General features: G+C 34.6%; 1 non-coding gene across 1 annotated transcript; it reads left to right on the top strand.

Annotated features, from left to right (window-relative positions):
- Positions 1 to 16,851: 16,851 nt before the first annotated feature.
- TRNAK-UUU (transfer RNA lysine (anticodon UUU)) lies at positions 16,852 to 16,924 on the top strand. The gene has a single exon. It is a non-coding gene; the product is annotated as a tRNA-Lys (tRNA).
- The last annotated feature ends 2,447 nt before the right edge of the window (positions 16,925 to 19,371 follow it).

Here is a 19,371-nt window from a genome sequence, read left to right as displayed (position 1 = left end):
ACTTTTTAATTATTATCATAGTAAAACATAAAATAATTATGAAGACAAACTGCAACTTGATGATATTAAGGTCACGCATGGTAAATTTCAAAGTTTCTTAAATTTTAGTTTCATTTGCTTTTTCAATATTTGGTATCAATTAAGCATATGTGCTTATGGTCCAATGGCATTGGGTGATGGTTAAGGATTTAGATTTTAAGGTCTCAAACTCGAAACCTGACGTAAGGGGGTTTTCCTACAGTTGTGGGGTTCCTCCTTGATGGTGTTCTTAGGTGAGTCAGGCTTGTAGTATCAAAATCAGCATGGACGGTAGACATCTTGTTTCAGGAAGTCTTACCCGAGTATTGGAAGTGATTCCATACATTGTTCAGAAAAACAGTATTAAGTAAAAACTTATTGCGGTTCCATTAACTTAATATTAAATTGCCACTATTATATAAACATAGGATAAAAATGATTATTTTGAAAGTAATAATTTAATTAAATCAATATGTGTTTATAAAATAAATAATTGAAGTTAACACTAAAGGCTTTGATATCAGGTATCCAACAATTTCAAGTATACATTCTTTACCTATATATATATATATAGGTAAAGAATATATATATATATATATATATATATATATATATATATATATATTGGTAAGGATTCTAAAAGAACCATTGGCAAATTGAAAACTTTGAGAAACATTTTGGACCATTAAAAAAACCCTCTAAAAAAATATTAAAAAAAATTATAAAACAAACAAAACCGAAAATTTTTAAAAAGTAAAAAAACCAAAATTCTTATATTTCATTTCGATTTCATTAAAAAAAATCCGAAATTTTTTTTTTCTTTTTAATTCGTATTATACCTATACACATATGTATACTTTCATTTAATCTCTAGTTACGTAATATACACATATGTACATTATCATTTACCGTAAATTATATATATGTGTATAGGAAAAAACATGTGTGTACATATTATACATATATGTATAATAAAAAAAACCGATTTTTTTTCTTTTTAATTCGTATTATACCTATACACATATGTATATTTTCATTTAATCTCTAGTTATGTAATATACACATATGTACATTATCATTTACCTTAAATTATACATATGTGTATAGGAAAAAACATGTGTGTACATATATGTACATATTATACATATATGTATATATATAATTTAGCTAAACCGAGAATTTTTTTTTTAGAAACCGGGATGATAAATAAGAACTTTGGTTTTTTTTACTTTTTTTATTTTTGTGTTTTTTTTGTTTTATGATTTTTTTTATTTTTGGGTTTTTTTGTGATCCAAAATGGTTCTCATAGTTCTTAATTACCAAAAAGTTCTCACATGATCCTGATCCTATATATATATATATATATATATATATATATATATATATATATATATAACCAAAGGCATTTCCTAATCAATAGATGCAACAACTTAATTGCTGCACATTAACGTAGTCGACTACCCTTTGTTAAACCAATCGTTACACTTCTCAAATATTTTAAACGAATTGGAACACATATTTCTTTGAACCTTAAACCCATTTCTAGTAAATTTTTAGCACATTTGAACAACTAATTTTTACAATACTTCATTGACAAATCACTAAAACATCAAAAACTTTGAATTTGAAGATACAAAAATATGCGCCAATGGAGTAAAGACAAGTACTTCATGTAAAACAAAAACTGAAAATTGGAAACAAGTATCCTCATTTAATTTGTTGGTAACTAGCAGTTAACTGATCAAAGATACACCACCTTAGTAACATTGTCTTTTAATGATTTCACAACATTAAAAACAATATAACTACATATTAACAAATGATTCATAAAGGATCACTCAAATCTATTACCAGAACAGATTAAGCGACAATAAATCTTTGAAGATATAAAACTTCAAAATTGTTTTATTTTAATTTCTAGACCAACTTTCAAGAACAAAAGACATGAATAATGATGTTTGAGAGAAAACTCTAATCACCACATAACTAAAGCTTGGTTTTAGAAAGAAAACTTACACAGCTTGCAATTCTAGTAAGAACGTCTGAGTATAAGGGCAGGTGTGTGTGAGTGTGTGACCTAAGCCCATACATGATCCCAACCACTTCAGGTCCAAATAGCTTCAAGCCTAACGATCAATGCACCAATATACCTCATACAAAACAAACCAAGATATTAAACAACATATTAGAACTTTTACAATAAGAACTCTCTCCCAACACAGTTACCCAGCAAAAACATTTAAATCAACAATGCAGTTTAGATTCATCACTGACAAATGAATAAACTTCAAAGAATACCACATGGTACATCATAAATTGCAGTAAACATAACGCAAGAGAACAAACATATAGTATGTTCCAATCAACACAGAATCATAGATTCGTATGAATGTGTAAAAGATATCAGACACAAATCTGATTAGATAAACGTCTATAAGACAAATATATCACAAGACATGGAAACTTTCTTTAACACAACAGAAAAAGAACACAAGAGGAAAGAATCATAGGATTCCACATTACTATCAAAAAACATATTTGATAAGAAAATAAAAGCCACACAACTTTAAAGAAATTAGAACCACATCTGAAAACAAGACATGTGAAGAACTTAAAGACTAATTCGACTTGATAAAAATACTTCTTCACAAGAAACATATACCTCGTAAAGAACATAAACACTAATTTTTACTCAAGAAAAAAACTTTTACAACTTCACAACAACCATTGAATCACAAGATTAACACAACCATTAGATTCTTATACGAGAAGACAAAAGTCACACGACTTTTAGAAGATTTTATAAGAGAAAAGTCACACGACTTTTAGAATTCAGAAACATGTAAAATAAAAGCCACACAACTTTAAAGAAATTAGAACCACATCTGAAAACAAGACATGTGAAGAACTTAAAGACTAATTCGACTTGATAAAAATACTTCTTCACAAGAAACATATACCTCGTAAAGAACATAAACACTAATTTTTACTCAAGAAAAAAACTTTTACAACTTCACAACAACCATTGAATCACAAGATTAAAACAACCATTAGATTCTTATACGAGAAGACAAAAGTCACACGACTTTTAGAAGATTTTTATAAGAGAAAAGTCACACGACTTTTAGAATTCAGAAACATGCGACGTGTTTCTGAATTCTAAAAGTCGTGTGACTTTTCTCTTATAAAAATCTTCTAAAAGTCGTGTGACTTTTGTCTTCTTGTATAAGAATCTAATGGTTGTTTTAATCTTGTTATTCAATGGTTGTTGTGAAGTTGTAAAAGTTTTTTTCTTCTTTGCTCATAAAATTCATATTTTCAAATCACTTGGCATATGTTTTAGAAAAAGAAAAGTGAGTTTGTTTGAAAAGTAGAGTTTTTTTAATGACGGCTTGTTTTGTAAAGTTTGAATTTTGAGGAATGAGTTACGCATGTTTTACAAGACATGAGAATTGTTTTTTTTTTTTATTTCTTTAATATGTTTGCCTATTGAATTGAGGGGGATGTTGAAATATGTGTTTACTTTCAATTTAATGTCAAACATTTGTTTGCATAAATACTTAATAACAATTTTTCTGGTATTGTATGTTTAATATGCTGTCGTGACACTATGGATTTTTGGAGTGTTATTGGGATGATTGGTTGGATGGCTACTTATGGGCTTGGATGCTAGCTTGGACCTAAAGCTGGAGATGAGAAGGCCCAGCCCATATGGGTTTATTAAAACGAAGAATATTTCCTATTTCCTGTTGGTTGTATTTTTCATCTTATTGATTCCAATTAGGGTTTCTATTATATATATATATATATATATATATATATATATATATATATATATATATATATATATATATATATATATATAGAGTAAGGATCCTAAGAGAATCATTGGCAAATTGAGAACTTTGAGAACCATTTTTGACCACTAAAAAAATCCTCTAAAAAATATTAAAAAAATTATAAAACAAACAAAACAGAAAATTTTAAAAAAGTAAAAAAACCAAAATTCTTATATTTCATTCCGGTTTCATTAAAAAAAAACAATTTTTTTTTCTTTTTAATTCGTATTATACCTATACACATATGTATACTTTCATTTAATCTCTAGTTACATAATATACACATAAGTACATTATCATTTACCTTAAATTATACATACGTGTATAGGAAAAAACATGTGTGTACATATTATACATATATGTATAATAAAAAAACCGATTTTTTTTTCTTTTTAATTCGTATTATACCTATACACATATGTATACTTTCATTTAATCTCTAGTTATGTAATGTACACATATGTACATTATCAATTACCTTAAATTATACATATGTGTATAGGAAAAAAACATGTGTGTACATATATGTACATATTATACATATATGTATATGTATAATTTAGCTAAACCGAGAATTTTTTTTACGTGTTTTTAGAAACCGGGATGATAAATAAGAACTTTGGTTTTTTTACTTTTTTTATTTTTGTTTTTTTTGTTTATGATTTATTTTATTTTTGGGTTTTTTTGTGGTCCAAAATGGTTCTCATAGTTCTCAATTCCCAAAAAGTTCTCACATGATCCTAATCCTATATATATATATATATATATATATATATATATATATATATGTTGGAGTGAGTTTTAGTGAAAACTCCTCTTAAAGAGAAAACTTAAAAACTCCTAAAAACTTCTAAAAAACTATTTCTTAAATTTTTTTTTGAAGTTTCTTTTTTTTCCATTGTTCTTATACGTTGTTATTGGTTCAAAAAAAAAATTGTCGGTAATCTCGTCGGTATAGTGCGCATGTGTAATAGTGTGCATTGCATATATGCATAAGTGTTTGTATTGCATAAAATACAACACTATTACACATATTGATACACACTATTGTATATATGCAATATAGGACTAATATGCACATCGAATACACATTAGTACGTATGTGTAATACAACATTAACGCACATGTGCACCACATCGACTTTTATTTTATTATTATTTTTTTTCCATATAATACAACACTACTAACTAAACATATACAATACACAAATATTGAATATATGCAATAAAACACTATTAAACTAAAAAATAAATAGTAATACACATGTGTAATACAACGGTATCGCACAGTAATACGTATGTGCATTACAGCGGTTTTTTTTTTGTTTTTTTTTTATTTTTTTATATTTTTCGAGTGTAATATAAGAATAATGGCTAAAACAGAATTTTGAAAATATTTTTTTATTTTTAATTAAAAATAATTCTTTAAAAGTTTTTAGGAGTTTTTTAGTTTTCTCTCTAAATGTGAGTTTTCTCTTAATCCTCTCCCTATATATATATATATATATATAGGGTTAGGTTAGAATAAAAACCCTTTTGAGTTGTTAAAACTCTAGAAACTCGTTTTCAACCACATGTTTTTAATTAAAAATTAAATCTTGTGGTTCACAATTAAAGTTAATAAAAAATGTAAAAGTTTATTTATATTTTCTCTCTCTTGAAAACATATATAAAAATTACTAAAAAATATAAAAAAATAGCAAAATATTTTTTTTTATGTTTTCGATGTTTTGTATTAAATGTAACAACATATATTACATATAACAAAAAAAAAACCGATGTTACAGAGGGTTTTCTCGAGTTTTTACAACTCAAATGGATTTTCATTCTATATATAAGTTGCACCTTTGTTATAACAACTATTGGTTTATATATCATAGGCGGATGGAAAATTCATTTTACCCTTTAGGTATTTGTTGTTTTACATCGTAGAAGGTCATGGGCTTTACCTAATGAGTAGCACATTATTATTCATTCTGTTGAGCTCGGAAAGCCAGATTTGCAGGTGACTCTTTATGAGGGACCTACACTCAGCAAAGGATTTCTACTATGACCATAATTCTCTCATGGTCAACATCTGTAACAGGTAATTATGGATTTCAAATTTTTTTTAGCTCTTCTTAAGAAATGAAACTGGCCTGCACCTTGGATTTAGTTTGTTACGGCCATAGTTAATTATTATATTTGACTCATTTACTTATCAATATAGTCTTTGATTTTCATCTTGCTTTCTTATTGTAGAATTGGCTGCAATTTTTACTCAAAAATATTTGCTTTTGATGGACTAGCGGATTGGATTAATATGCAATGTAGACTCTGATTGTTATATGTTGTGGGGCAAGGATTTTGATAGGATTTTGATTTGACAAGGGAGTTGGTATGGCCTGGTCCAATAATGTTGAGCATCTGCAAGGAAATTCTGCAATCAAATTAGAAGATGGCGTATGGGTTAGTTACTTTCAGATGCTACACTATATGTTTAAATTCTTTAAATGCAAATTGTTTGGCGTTAAATATTAGTATTAGTTTGATGAATTTATTTACGGTGTATGGCAAGTATTGTTAGGTCCCTTTTTGTGTATTTAGTCTTTTGTATTGGTTCGTTTATGTATTTGGGCCGTTTGGCATCTTTTGTATTTATGTGGGCATTAGATGTTATTTTGTATGTACAAAGCCCAAGGGAAATGGCCCAAAGGAAATGTAATCAAGCCCATTGGGCATTTGAAAATAAAGACATTTCTCATGCATGCTCCTCTATAAATAGGGAGCATGCCATGAGAAAAACAACCTTTGCCAAAATTCTCTAACACATACATATTTTTCTCTCACTTTCTCTCTCGTCTCTCTCTCTCTAAAACCCGAACATAATCTCAAGATCCGAGACCTCTTAGTTTGCTTAGTGTAATTTCCGCTAGCACTAAGTTAGGTTGATCCAAGAACGTTGTTAGATCCACCCGCTACGGGACCTACAATTGGTATCAGAGATTCGGCTCACTAGTTGAGGGTTTTTGGATCACAATCTTGGGTTTTGATCTTGAGAAAAGTTGAAGACAAAGTTTTTGGAAGAAAACAAGAAAAACAACAAAAACAAGAAAAACAACAAAAATATAAAAAGAATAGGTTTCAAGATGATAATCATGTCTTAGAGTGTGTTCTTGGTGAAAATAACAAGTATACTAGCACTAAGATCTAAAAGTTTTGGGTTTAAAGGTGTTAAAATTGTTGTTACGGGTTTGAAAAATATGTTAAAATTGACAAGTTAAAATTTCACTTCTCATAACATAAAAATCAGTGCAACAACCTTTGACTAGAACTGACACGTTAGGTGAACAGATCCCTAAGAAAGATTGCTTCTGGAAGCTTAAACTTTTTCGCTTCGCCTGAAACTTTTTCGCTTCGCATAAAAGTTATTCGCTTCGCCTGAAACTTTTTCGCTTCGCATAAAAGTTTTCCGCTTCGCTTGAAGATTTTCGCTTTGCATTACTGTTCACCGTTACGCTTCGCTTGGGTTATGTCTTTTTCGCTTCGCTTGACTTAAGTTTTTCGCTTCGTTGAAGACTGTTTCGCGCGAAAAACTTGTTCGGCTTGATTTTTGAACTGTTTAAAGACTGTTAAGTGTTTGAAACTACTGAGAGCATTACGAGCACTGATTCTGAATTGTTGAAGGGGTATTTGCTGTTAGAAAACCAAGTGGGAACACCTCAAAAACCTCCTAAGTACATGACCCTAGATGATAACTTTGCCGACTTTAAATGGAGGTTCATGAACTATATCTCGTTGACTGAAACTGAATTAATGAGATGTTTTGAACAAGGTCTACATGTTCCCATGACTGTTACACAAGCTGGGGAACAACTAAAGACTCCTGAAAATTATGATCAAAACAATAGGGACCTGTTAGCACAAGACAAGAAAGCATATCTCAATTTGACAGTTTGTCTTTCAAATGAGATCACTAAGACTTTACGTGAACACAGAAGTGCAAAGGGTTTATGGGATGCACTTGTTGAGAAGGTTGAGGGCAGTGCTGAAATCAGGGAAAACAAGAAAGCCCTGTTGAAAGAAGAATTCAATATGTTCAACCATCATCAAGGTGAAACTGTGTTGGACTTGGTGAAGAGATTTGAGAAGCTAATGGTAAGAGTTAGAGCTACAAGTGTCAACATCACCAACTCCGAGGTCAATCACAAGTTGATGAATTCATTGCCTTATAGTTGGAGTACAAATACAATCACAATTAAGAGAACCACCAATCTGAATGCCATGACAAATAGTGATTTGATATCCACTATCAAGTCATTTGAAATGGATGAGCAAATGAGAATGAATTATCATCTGAGTTCTCTGAATCAAGCTGGGATGAGTATTGCATCCTCTATTCCAACTGCTTTTCTAAGCAAAACCCAGCAAAATGTGTACCCCTGTGAACACTCCGAAGTACTTCTCAAGTGTTCCTCCACAACTACTGCTTTTATCTCAACGGGAAGTCAATCTGCATCATCTGCGCCTAGCTCATTTCAAAAGGCAGTCGATAGTGCAGTTGAGCAAGCATTGAAGGCCCATGGAATTTCATCGTCATCAAAGAATCAGCCAAGCAAAAGCTCTAGTTACCGTGAAGCACTACCCTTGTTGAATGACTCAAACATATCAATAGTTCACGATTTTCTGTCAAGCCATGAAGAGCTGATGCAAGGAAATCTATTGCCACCACAATTTGAGATTGGGGATATGAGAGACATCAATCAAAAGGATCTCGAAAAGATGGATATCAAGTACCAAATGGCAATGGCCGTGCAAAGAGCTACAAACTTCATAAAGATGTATGGGAAAGACAGTTTCAAGGATTCAGACAGGAAGAGGATCGGGTTTAACAAGTCAAAGCTACGGTGTTACAACTGTGGTGAGATGGGTCACTTTTCGCGAGAATGCACGAATTCCTCAAAGATAGCCAATGACATTCGGGTGACTGAGGTGACTGACGAAGAAAATGGTAAAGCTGCTGGAAAGAAGCATAAGGTGCATAAGCCAAGCAGCTCAGTTCCAAGAATTGGCAATCATCCACACAAGGGCAATTCAAGCTCAAACACAAGGGCCCTTATCTCCCAAACGGAGGTCCAAGTTGGTATGGATTGGGATGATCAATTTCAAGAGCTGCAGAATCCTCTCAACATGGCAGGCATGGCTTTCACAACAAACAATGAAGCATCCACATCCACAGCTGCAAATTCCGATGCGTCACCCATTGATGAGGTAAATCACAATCTCTGCACTCAAGCCTGCATAAATAAGGTGACATATTATAGATATCTTCAGGACGAAGTTTTGAAAAAAAATGCAAAACTTCGTCAATTAAATACTGAATATGTAAAAGCTAACAAGATTTATGTTGAAAAGATTAAAACTCACCATGATGATGTGGCAAATCTTAAACTTAAGAATTTTATAAAGGAGCAAGATGTCATCTATTATAAGAATATAATTAATGAATTAAAAGATGAAATTGAAAAATTGAAACTTGATGCTTCTGATAAAAGGGAAAAAGAAAAACAAGTTGAAAGATTTGAAGCATCATCTGAGCAATTAGATGATCTTATTGGAGCCCAGAGAAGTACTAAAGTTAAAGCGAGGCTGGGGTACGATTGCACTGCCGTACCACCACCTTTTAATGATAACTACACCAGTTTGCCCCACTTTAGCTATAATACTTATCCCAAGGAAGAAATGGCATATGGGGTTGGTAAAATACCAAAACCTGTGAAATTTGTTCCTGCAGTACCACCAACTGTTGCTCAAGTTCAAATGTTTGATAAATCTAACGTCAACGTGTCTTGTGGAGTAGGTGATGTAAACATTGGTGATTGTGGGAAGGTTAACCAGGGTTGTATGCTTAATGAAGGGTTAGAAACACGTTTTGAGTCTTGTGTGGATCTAACCAAAACAATTAACAACCCAGTTTGTAACGAAGTTTGTGAATCTATGTTAGGAAGCTTGATGTCAGGATCAAAAACTGTATTTTGTGAAACTATAATGATGACAGTTGTAATGATGTTTTTAATGAATCTTCTTCGTCTGATTCTGATTGTGAAACAATTTTTGATGAAACCATCGATGCTAAGGTTGATGAAAAGGATAGTCTTAGTTGCTTATCAACTGATCATGTTATTGAGAATTTGAGAAAACAAGAGTCAAATTTTGACAATGAAAAATCAAGCACTTCCTGTAAATATGTGCCACCCAATAAACTCAAAATACAACCTGTAACAATAGTTATCAATTTTATGATCAATTTGATAGTGCATATTATTACTCTCGACAGAAACCTAGGCAATCAAATTATTTTGCAACTCATCATTCAAATATTTATAATTATCACTCAGATAGATGTTACCAACATGTTAACCCGACCACATCACCTTATTCCACATATATCAGTGATCAAGATGTCTATAAATGCAACCACAGAAAATGTTGCTTCGTTTGTGGAAATCCTTCTTATCTTGCGAGACATTGCAAGAACTGGCACAAGCAACAAAGAGAACGAAATAGTGCATTTGGTCAGATATTTCCTATGTTTAATCCCAAAGCTAAGAAAATGTGTAACCAAACTCATACTTCAGCCAGTGAGACGGATTTCAAATCCAAAAGAACTGAGAAACCCAAGAAACCTTTCTGGCTAACCCAAAGGAAAAGGAATAGGTTAGCAAAGGGGTCTGAAGCTAAAAACCCCAAGAACCCTTCAATGGTTTTCACTAAGGCTAATCAAGAAGATTTTGTGGTTAAGACTAAACAAAAACGAAGGCAATCCAGAAAACCGTTTCAAAAACGAGGAAATAATAATTCAAGTTCCTCGAGGGATTGCTCTTCAGATTCTGACTCACCAAAGGATTATATTTTCAGAAATCATAAAATTAAACTTGGTGATTTTGTGTTTAATTTTCCTGAGACAAGTGCGTCTCGGGAAACCCTCCACTAACTGGTTGTTCGTGTGTGTATGGTCAGCCTAGAAGGCTTGTCAACAATATTTGGTACTTAGACAGTGGCTGCACCCGACACATGAAAGGAGACGAGTCACTGTTGTTTGACATAAAACCATTCGACGACAGGCACGTTTCCTTTGCCGGTGACATTGGAGGAGAGATAACAAAGCAAGGAAATGTCTCAAATGGTACTCTGACATTTGATGAGGCCAATCTAGTGGAAGAACTCAACCACAACCTGCTCAGCGTATCTCAAATTTGTGATAAGAAATTCTCAACCTTGTTCACAGAAAATGAACGTCTTATATTGAAACCAGGTTTTAAAGTCCCTGAAGAGTGGATCATTTTGCGTACTCCGAGGCACAATGATGCCTACATTCTGGATATAAGAAGTAATTATTCCATGGGTTCTTCTTCTTGTTTGATGTCCAAGGCCTCGGAGAACGATTCATCATTATGGCATCGACGTTTGGGTCACGTCAACTTTAAGAACTTGAATACGTTGGTTAAAGGTGACCACGTGAGGGGTTTACCCGTAAAATCTTTTCATTGTGCAGAAAAGTGTTTATCTTGTTCTAAATGCAAACAACACAAACTCCCTCACAGACCCAAGACTGTCAATTCCATACATTCCACTCTCTAACTGTTGCACATGGACCTCTTTGGTCCAATTCAACCATTGGCAATAGGTCGAAAAGCCTATTGTCTGGTTATTACTGACGACTTTTCGCGTTTCAGTTGGACATTTCTGTTAGGGAACAAGGATGAGACATCACAATTTCTGCTCCGGTTTATCGTGCTGGTTAAAAATCAAACCGACAAAAGAGTAAAGTGTATCAGGAGTGACAATGGTACAGAATTCTGCAAAAAAGTGGTGAATGAATTCTGCCACAACAAGGGAATCCTTCGTCAATTCAGCGCACCTTACACTCCCGAACAAAATGGGGTGGCTGAACAACGAAACCGTACATTGGTTGAAGCGCTCGAACAATGCTGTCATATTCCAAACTACCTTTGATTTTTTGGGGTGAAGCTATCAATGCTGCCTGCTTTACCCAGAATCGTGTGCTTCTAAACAAAAGATTGAATAAGACTCCGTATGAAGTCTTCTATGGAACGAAGCCAAGGGTGAATTTCTTCAGAACGTTTGGATGTCCCTGTACCATACTCCAATCCAATACTGGAACGACCTCCAAGTTTGCTGAAAAGGCGGATGAGTGCTATTTTGTCGGTTATTCTGCTGACAAAAGTGCTTATCGGGTGTACAACAAGAAAACTAGAGTGATCTTGGAGTCGTTCAACATTGATTGGCAAGAATTGAACCCTACTGATGCACACAATGGTCCTGACTGGATGTTTGATTATGAAATCTTGTTCAAGCAGTTTCGTGGGATGTATGTGACACCAGTTGTACCAACGGTTTCCCCTATTGTTTCTACACCAGTTCAACCTGCTGATGATCAATCTATCTTGATGCAAGCTGTACTGAGAGGTCTTGAAGATGTTAATATAGCTGCTTCTGCACCCGTGCTTAATGTACAACCCGTGGCCAATCAACCAGCCCCGGTGAATAATGAGCAGCCCTCTGCAGACACCACCGAGATGCCCGTTGTTGAAGACATCACTGATTCAGATACTGATTCATATGTGTCAGCTGACAACGAAGAAAACGTTCAAGTCGATCATGTAGAGCCACCTCCTGTAGAACCTAGTGTGGTGGAATCCGTCCCCACACCTCCCTCTGAAGAAGATTATCAAGGTCCTGCCGTGGAGGTTGATGCATCAAATGAGCAGATTGATCCAAGTCCGAACGAAACTTCTGATAACACCAACTAAACATCTGTTCCAGCCGTTGTTGTCCCATTCTATTACAACCTATGGGAAGGTCCCATTGCTCCAGAACACTTGGTTGATCAAGAAGAAGGTGAAATTGATCCTCAACCAAGTGCTTCTGTCCCTGCGACTAACGTTTTCCATCTCATAGAGAGCTTGACCATTCAACTAGAGGCATCACCAGTTGAGCATATCGAGCAAATTCCACAATTACCGATCCATCGTCAACATCCGACTGAGAACATCATTGGAGATCCATCCGCTGGCATCCAGACACGTAGTACCTCTAAGAACATTAACAGATGCCTTTTTGCTTGTTTTATTTCACAGGTGGAGCCCAAGGATTACAAGGTAGCATTGAAAGAGAACTCCTGGGTTGAAGCAACGCAAGAAGAGCTGTTACAGTTCAAGAAGTTGAATGTTTGGAGGATAGTGAAGAAGCCATAGCATAAGAAGCCAATCAGAGCGAAATGGGTGTTCCGAAATAAGAAAGATGACAAGGGGGTGATCATAAGAAATAAAGCACGGCTTGTTGTGCAAGGCTTTTGGCAACGTGAAGGTCTTGATTACGATGAAGTCTATGCACCGGTAGCCAGATTAGAAGCAATTCGCATCTTTCTGGAATACGCCTCGTACATGAACTTCAAAGTGTATCAAATGGATTTCAAAATTGCTTGTTTGTACGGGAAAGTAAAAGAAGAAATCTACGTCAGTCAACCTCCAGGTTTTGAAGATCCAGGTCATCCTGATTACGTTTACCGACTTGACAAAGCACTTTATGGTCTTCACAAAGCACCTCATGCATGGTATGCCACATTGGCTGATCATTTAGTGAAGAACGGATACAAAAGAGGCATTGTTGATCAAACTCTCTTTGTCAAGAAGGTTAAGGGTGATTTAATTCTTGTTCAAGTGTATGTTGATGACATTATCTTCGGGTCCACGAATGAGAATCTGTGCAAGGAGTTTTCTAGATTATGCAGAAGCGATTTGAAATGAGTTCCTTAGGGGAGATGACTTTCTTCCTAGGCTTACAAGTTGAACAAAAGAAGGACGGGACTTTAATTCACCAAGAAAAGTACGTTCATGACATTGTTCAGAAATTTGGATTCAAGGACTCAACCGCTTTCATGACACCAATCGCTACGCGACCGGTTCTCGCTCCTAATCCATCAAGAAAACCAGCCGATCAACACAATGATTGGTTCCCTGATGTATCTCACTGCAAGCAGACCTGACATCATGTTCCTTGTTTGTCAGTGTGCCAGATATCAGTCTGACCCAAGAGAATCCCATATGACGGCTGTCAAGCGTATCTTCAGATACTTGAAGGGTAGACCACGTTTGGGTCTTTGGTAACCAAAGGAGTCTCCCCTGGAACTTCATGCTTACACCGACAGTGATTATGGGGGTTGCAATTTGGACAGAAAATCAACATCTGGCGGATGTCAATTCCTGGGAGATCGGTTGATCTCATGGCAATGCAAAAAGCAAGTTACTGTATCCACCTCCACAGCAGATGCGGAGTACATTGCCGTATCCACCTGCTGCTCTCAAGTGATATAGATCCAGCATCAGCTGCTGGATTACGGTTTGAATTTCTATGGAACCATGATCAAATGTGATAATGAGGCGGCCATTGCAATTGTTAAAAACCCGGTCCAGCACTCAAAGACTAAGCACATCGACATCCGAATACACTTTATTCGTGATTGTTTTGATCGTAAGCTTGTCGATATAAAAAGGGTCCATTCTGATATAACTTTGCAGATCTCTTTACCAAAGATTTTAGTCGTGCCCGAGTTTTGTTTCTCGTTGAATCGTTGGGCATGATTTCCTTTGAGTAAATTTTATCTTTGTTTTTAAAATTGTAAATATTTTTCAAATATGTCATAATTTTAGAGGGAGAAAATGAGTTAATGTTAACTCACCAAAAAGATTTTAAATCTACTTTAAGAAAATCAAAAATCGAGTCACTTGACTTAAGAAAAAGATTTTATTTTTATATATAATATTAATTTCATCTTTATTCCTACTTAAGAAAAATCTCAGAAAATTCAAATACTATTTTCCCATTTAGAGGGAGCTTCTTCATAAAGGGAGCCGTGTAAGGCCCCGTTCCCGGTAACCCTACTTTGGTGTTGGATTTACTCATAAAGACAGTTCTAAAATCAGAGTAAATTAAAAAATTCACGGAATAATTAAAAACTTCAAACATCACATTACAAAACATTCATTCTTGTCTTAACATACAAATTGTCTTTTCATAAGTAATTAATTAAAACAGGCATAACACTTCATCATGGATGCCAGCCTCTTCAGTCCATGCCCTGTGTCCCTCTTTAAGCCAGCTGCCTCAACCTATTTGCCTGCGTGCATACTAAAACTCAGCTACGCTGAGTGAGTTCTAGTTAATCAATTAACATACAATACATTCATACCCTTACTCGTACGCGTCCGAAGATATGTATTCATACCTTAGTTTTCTATTACTCCATTCATATATACCTTATATACATGCATACGTACTTACATACTTTCTTTCATAAAACCCTATGGTATATCATAAGCTATTCTACATTAAACATCACAGATATTATAAGGGTCTGGTCCCTATCATCACATATATTATAAGGGTCTGGTCCCTATCATCACAGATATTATAAGGGTCTGGTCCCTAACATCACAGATATTATAAGGGTCTGGTCCCTACTGCCTCGAATAACCATACATTTATCATACGTGCATATTTTACCTGTCTCATGTATATAATATATATATATATATGCTCATTCATACTATCATTATATAGTAATAACACCCAATACATAGTCATACACATATCATACACTTATCAATTAAGTAAATGTATTAACTATCACATAGGAGTATGCACACAGCCCCGAAAACATTTCAAAGAGAATTGGGGCTAGAACTCACCTGGAGTCAATTTCTCTCGCCGTTAATGGTAATTCCCTTCTTTAGTTGTGCACGGCTAACTGTACAATACATTACGCGTGTCAATTATCTATTACCACTACTTCCTACATCTAAATTTATGAAACCCTCAACTAACGGGAGTCCGGGGACAACGCCCCTAGTAGCGGGGTCTAGGGGCGGCAGCCCCTAGTAGGGTCCAAGGGGCAGCGCCCCTGGCTGGGGTTGAGCTGCCAGGTCACCTCGAAAAAATTTTATTTTCATTAACAGTCCTTTAACAAAAATGCATCAGAAAATGAATTTTATAAAATTTCGCATGGAAGAATTTCGCTTCGCATGCATGGAATTTCGCTTCGCATGACTTTTTCGCTTCGCATGCTTTTTCGCTTCGCATGGAACTTTCTCGCTTCGCATGGAACTTTTTCCCTTCGCATGCTTTTTCGCTTCGCATGGCTGTGCGATGTGAAATTCCTGCCTTTCGTCGTTTTTACTATTTTAAAGCCATCTTCCGACACATTCTGACCCCATGCACCTAATCCTGAACCCATATCTCTCATAGTCCAACGCCACCTTTTCACCTTAAAGTGCACCCAAGAGGTTATAACTTACCAAGTTTATATTTTTCTTACATTTTACAACCCGATCTATCATTATATCTGTTTGCATGACGATTTTAACCATAAAACAATCTGGACGTGATTCTTGTTGCTTGACGATGTTAAACACAAGATTCCACCCTTCTTTGGCTTGTGTTTTAAATCCGAGTGCTAGAGAGAGAGTATGTGTGTGTTTCTTGAGTGTGTGTGTGTGTTTGGATGAGAAAAGAAAAGAAAGGAAGAAGTGGTTGGGTTTATATAGAGGGGGGGGGGGGTTTCATGGGTCCCACCACCCATTCCCAATTCCTACTCCAAATATTATCCAAATACTTAACACACGACTAACTTAACGACACACAGTTAATAACAAACTTTCTATTATGTATTATTTAATAAAAGTTGGATGTTGCTTTCTTCGAAAGCTTGAGCGCTTCTTTCTCATATCGATCATTCAATATCCTTGACTTTTCAATAAGGGGCGTGTTAGCTAGGCCGTTTTCTTGCAGGAGTGCTAGCGCGCGCCCTTACGTTTTCTTTGCTTGCTCTGCAGTACGAGCCTCATACAAAGCCGCGCCCCTTTAATATGATGAAGAGGGGCCCCGCCCTCTTTGATTTTCCGCACCAATCCTTATTTACTACTACATATTTTTTGGGGTGTATAGCTCAGTTGGTAGAGCATTAGGCTTTTAACCTAATGGTCGCAGGTTCAAGTCCTGCTATACCCAAACCTAACTTGCACTATACTATGAGTAAGGATGCGTAGTAGCGCAAAGAGCACTCTTTGGCCTTTCAAGCCGGATATTTAAAAATATTTCAATTAAGAATTTGATCCGACTATATGGAAAATGATAGTACATTGGTATGTAATGATCCTAGCACGTTAAAAGAGTAGAACAAAAGGCTACAAAGTCATTCATGGATATGTAGATAGGCTTGACAAACAAGTAAGTGTTGAGTGATATAAACCTAAACTCTTGCCGATGCTAGTGGTTATACGTTTATGAAGTGGTTGCATGAGTCCGCTAAAGTCATATCAATGAAGGATGAAATGTAATTACACATGTCATACCCAAGCCTCTCTTTACCTGATCACAGTCATCTTATGAAATATGTGTCATTTTTCATTTTCTCATTGAGTTAAGAAAAGACTCATAGAAAGGCAAGAAAAAGAAAAACAAAAGAGTTAAGAAAAGAAAAAGAAAAACAGAAGAACAAAATGAAAAATCAAGGAAAAGAGTCATTTAGGATTTTAAATTATGTTTTATTTCTTCATTTGTTTTGATTCAAGCCTTGGACTTTCTCTGTTTGTAGTCATACAAGATCTGATTGTTAAGGCCCTGAATCTTCTGCTTTATTTTAACTTTTCTAGATCGAGTCAAGTGTGCAAAGCACAAAGTGTCGAGTGTACAAAGTACTATGTGTCAAGTATGTTAATAAGATAACTGTGATCAACTAAGAAAGGTTTAAGTCAAGTTGAGGTGATATGTCAATACAAACTAGGCCCGAGGTATGACGAAATCAGTAACATGTCTGATTAAGTGGGGACCACTTAAGTATCGTGCCTAATTGAATCTTAAATGTATCACGCTAACATCAAAAACTTGTCAAGTTAAACATGTGGACAATATCTGCAGTTGATGATGAATTTGTGTCACAATAACTTCAAAATGGAAACGCGATCTAGGACTTTGCAAATCAATATGATTCCATGTCGCGATCGTTCTTTGTGAATTAATCAAATAAAAAATTCATGTAAATTAATTCAATATTAACGTCATTATCAAAATTTGTTTTAACTTTATCTTATTTTGTTTTATTTTGTTTTTATTTTCTAAAAATATTAAGTACTTGTATAGTTTAATATTTTAAGTTTTATTTTTAATTTAATCTAATTTATTTTAGTTTTATTTTTATTTTTATTTTTATTTTTTTTAATTTTTATTTTATCTTCAGTATATCTTTTTATTACTATTATCGTCCTTGTTTATTTTGTTTTATGTTTTTGTTTTGTCAAAGATATCGATCTTGCAAACGTTAATTGTCACGGACCGACAAAAAAATAAATAAATTTACAAGCTCTTGGATTCCGTGGGTAAATGTTTTTCGGGTTTGAAAATGCAAATATTTTTAAAGACCGAGGACCGAGAGTATATTTTCGGTGAACACTCGCGATTTTTTGACCTATCGCGAGATAGGCTGACCCTATATATATGGGGAACCTAATTTTTCATTCATTATTCACCAAACACGTTTCACTATTCACTCTCTCTCTTTCTGTTACTTCAAACCCTAACTTCATCTTGCATCAACAAGATCCGGCCACTCTTATCATATTTAATCATGAATCCATAGCATACACCCGCGGTATACCATCATAACCTCATCATCATCTGATTCTTCTTGTTTTCTGGGTTCAAGGGGTTCGAGGCGGCGGTTCATATGAACCGTCGGCCAGATCTGGAAATTGATCTTCAGCTTTGTGTTGTTATCTTGGCTTAGGATAATCAATTTGACTTTGGTTTATGTTAATCATCATCAGTTTTTAGTTTTAGGTTTGATATTGTGTACAGTTTGTAGATCTAGGATTTATTCAAAGTTTCAAGGACCAATTGACCATGTAAACCAAGGGGTTTTTGACCCAAGCATTCTAGAAACCTAATTCATGGCTAGGCGACACCAAAGGAAGGAAAAGGAAACAAAAATTAGTTAAGTTAACTTTTTCGCATAAAGGGGGTTTTACGCTTCGCATGCCCATGCGAAGCGAAAAGGCTTTTGTTTCGCTTCGCATGCCCATGCGAAGCGAAAAGGGTTTCCGTTTCGCTTCGCATGCCCATGCGAAGCGAAATGTTCTGTTTTGCTTCGCATGCCCATGCGAAGCGAAACTGGACCCGATGCGAAATTCTTATCCGAAAAAGTCATACTTAGCAAATTTTTCAGAATTTGAAACTGATGTTACTGGAATGTTTGGACTTTGGACTGTTATGGACATGTAAAACTTATATAGTCTGGACCTTTTGGACTTAATGAACTTGTAAATAAACTAAAATCATATTTCAACCTATTAAACTATAAGGAACATAATGAGTTAACCTTTTATATTTAAACTGGTTTATATTTATCTAAGTCAAGTACTTGTGTATATATATATCTATCTTGTACAGTTATTATTTAA

Source organism: Bidens hawaiensis, unplaced genomic scaffold (genome assembly GCF_021521415.1).
Source record: "Bidens hawaiensis isolate Kalapana, Puna unplaced genomic scaffold, B.hawaiensis_p1.1 tig00024052_1, whole genome shotgun sequence".
Taxonomy (NCBI): Eukaryota; Viridiplantae; Streptophyta; class Magnoliopsida; order Asterales; family Asteraceae; genus Bidens; species Bidens hawaiensis.
Note: the sequence above shows the minus strand (reverse complement) of the source record. Positions and strands in the feature narration are given on the sequence as shown.